Here is a 3,628-nt window from a genome sequence, read left to right as displayed (position 1 = left end):
TGGATTAAGCAGAAGAAAGGATATCAGAGGTCGAAGACCAACTTAATGAAATAAAACGACAAGATAAGAATAGAGAAAAAAGGATAAAAAGGAATGAGCAAAGTCTCCAAGAAATATGGGACTATGTGAAAAGACCTAATATACGTTTGATTAGTGTACCTGAATGTGATGGAGAGAATGAATTCAAGCTGGAAAATACTTTTCAGGACATTATCCAGAAAAATTTTCCCAACTTAGCAAAGCAGGACACTATTCAACCCCAGGCAATAAAGAGAACACCACAAAGATATTCCTCAAGGAGACCAACCCCAAGGCACATAATTGTTAGATTCACCAGGATCGAAACGAAGGAGAAAATATTAAGGGCAGCCAGAGGGAAAGATCAGGTTACCCATAAAGGGAAACCTATCAGGCTTACAGCAGATCTCTCAGCGGAAACCCTACAAGCTAGAAGAGAGTGGGGGCCAATATTCAATATACTTAAAGAACAGAGCTTTCAGCCCAGAATTTCATATCCTGCCAATTTAAGCTTTACAATTGAAGGAAAAATAAAATCTTTTAGGAACAAGCAAGTACTCAGAGATTTTATTACCACCAGGCCTCCTTTACAAGAACTTCTAAAAGAAGCATTATATATAGAAAGGAACAACCAGTATGAGCCTTTCTAAAAATACACCAAAAAGTAAAGAGCATTAACATAAATAAGAATTTACATCAACGAAAGGATAAAATAGCCAGTTAATATCAAATGGCAGTACCCCTAAATTTAAATCGACTAAATCCCCCAATCAAAAGATACAGACAAAATCTAACGGTATATCTAAAGATATACAAAGACTCAAAATAAAGGGTTGGAAAAAAACTTACCAACCAAATGGAGAGCAAAAATAAATAAATAAAAAGCAGGAGTTGCAATTCTCATAATTAATAAAATAGATTTTAAAGCTACAAGGATACAAGGGTAAAAGGATTAATGTAATAATAAGAGATCTTAACACCCAGATACATAAGACCCATAATGAGATTTAGATTCAACGAGACAGAAAATTGATAACGATATCCAGGACTTGAACTCAGATCCAGAACAATAAACTCAATAGAGCTCTCCATTTTAAACACACAAAATATACATTATCCACTTTAAACACACAAAATATTGATCGGCCATTATTGATACCTATTTTAGGAATGAAGTAATATTTCTTTTTCCCTCTTTTTCTCTTTTTTTCCTCTTTTTCTCTCTTTTTTTCCTCTTTTTCCCTCTTTATCTCGTTCAAAAAAAAAAAAAAAGCGAAAGCCAGTAGACATCAATTTACTCAAATACAAAAACATTTCTCCATTTGATTTGATCATTTGGTAGGTTCAGAGGACAGTATATAAAAAGAAACATGAGATATGGGAAACAGGAAAATAAGATAATTTTTTTCCTTTTTTTTTTTTTTTGAGACAAAATCTTGCTCTCTAACCCAGGCTAGTGTGCAGTGGCATGATCTCTGCTCACTGCAACCTCTGCCTTCCAGGTTCAAGTGATTCTGCTGCCTCAGCTCCCCCAACTAACTGGGATTACAGGCACCTACTGCCACGTCCAGCTAATTTTTGTATTTTCTGTAGAAACACAGTTTCACCATGTTGCCCAGGTTGCCTCAAACTCCTGGACTACAGTGATCCTCCTGCTTCAGTCTCCCAAAGTGCTGAGAGTACAAGCATGAGCCACTACACCCGGCCTTTTTTATGTCTTCATACCATGAAATACTCCATTTCATTTTTATGTTATTATTATTTTTTGAGGTGGAGTCTTGCTCTCTCGCCCTGGCTGGAGTGCAGTGGCACGATCTTGGCTCACTGCAACCTCCACCCTCAAGTTGAACTGATTCTCCTGTCTCAGTCTCCTGAGTAGCTGGGGCTACAGGCGCCTGCCACCATGCCTGGCTATTTTCTGTACCTTCAGTAGAAATGGGGTTTCACCACGTTAGCCAGACTGGTCTCGAAAACCTGACCCAAGTGATCCGCCCGCCTTGGCCTCCCAAAGTGCTGGGATTACAGGTGTGAGCCACGGTGCCTGACCTTCATTTTTATTTTTATAAATAGACACAGGGTCTCACTATGTTGCCCAGACTGGTCTCAAACTCCTGGGCTCAAGTGATCCTCTTGCCTCAGCCTCCCAAGTGCTGAGATTACAGGCGTAAGCCACCACATCTAGCATTTTTCACTTTATAACATGAAATACTCCATTTCATTTTCATTTTTTTATTTTTATAAATAGAGACAGGGTCTCATTACGTTGCCCAGACTGGCCTTCAACTCCAGGGCTCAGGTGATCTTCCTGCCTCAACCTCCTGAAGTGCTGGGATTACAGGTGTCAGCCACCGTGCCCAGCCCACTATTTGTTTTTTTCTTATTTATTTATTTGAGACAGAGTCTCACTCTGTCACCCTGCTGGAGTGCAGTGGTACAATCTGAGCTCACTGCAACCTCTACCTCCTGGGTTCAAGCAATTCTCTGCCTCAGCCTCCTGAGTAGTTGGGATTACAGGCACCTGCCACCATACCCAGCTAATTTTTGTATTTTCAGTAGAGATGGGGTTTCACCATGTTGACCAGGCTGGTCTTGAACTCCGGACTTCATGATTCACCTGCCTCGGTCTCCCAAAGTGCTGAGATTACAGGCGTGAGCCACCACACGCAGCCTCCTTATTTATCTGACTGCTAATGGTACATCTATTAAACTTAAAGACTTCATTAGGTGTCCAGTAAGCAAAACCCAGAAATACTACTTTCTTCCTAAGGGAAAGCATGAACATGGTCACCCACTTTAATTACATGGTCCCTATTATATAATCAATAGTCAATGGAACCTGTGGGCATTTTTGTTGTTGTTGAGACAGAGTCTCAGTCACCCAGGCTGGAGTGCAGTGGCACAATCTTGGCTCACTGCAGCCTCCGCCTGCTGGGGGTTCAAATAATTCTCATGCCTCAGCCTCTTGAGTAGCTGGGACTACAGGCACACACCACCACACCCAGCTAATTTTTGTATTTTCAGTAGGAATGGGCTTTCACCAGGTTGGCCAAGCTGGTCTTGAACTCCTGATCTCATGTGATCTGCCTGCCTCAGCCTCCCAAAGTGCTGGGATTACAGGTGTTAGCCACCGTGTCCAGGCAACCTGTGGGTTTTAATTGTACAAACTTGGTACGTAAAGTATTTGACATGGATGTCAAATTAATGATTAATCACCAGAAGTCTTTAAATATCATGAGTCCCATGTAACTGCTTCTCCATCTGCCCCACTCTAAGTCCACCAACATATTTTTCTCATCTTACAGTCAAGTCTTAAGTCTTCCAGCATTAAGATACAGGTATATGAAAGATTGCTGTAACTCTAGTCCTGTGAGGCTGAATTTTAAGGGATTTTCATTAATAATGAAGTTATACAATATATATCATTTAGAATCTGAATAGCAATAACTGGCTGATCAAAGACAGAGTATATCTTGTGGGAAATCAATCTAAAACATTAAATAATTTCACATGCTAGAGATCTTAAATTTCTTTATATCCATTTGATAGACCCTTCTAAGTGACATAGGCTCATAATCCTATCCAGTATTTTTTTCCCTTCTTAAAGAAATCA

This window comes from Callithrix jacchus, chromosome 7, assembly GCF_049354715.1.
Source record: "Callithrix jacchus isolate 240 chromosome 7, calJac240_pri, whole genome shotgun sequence".
NCBI lineage: Eukaryota > Metazoa > Chordata > Mammalia > Primates > Cebidae > Callithrix > Callithrix jacchus.
Note: the sequence above shows the minus strand (reverse complement) of the source record.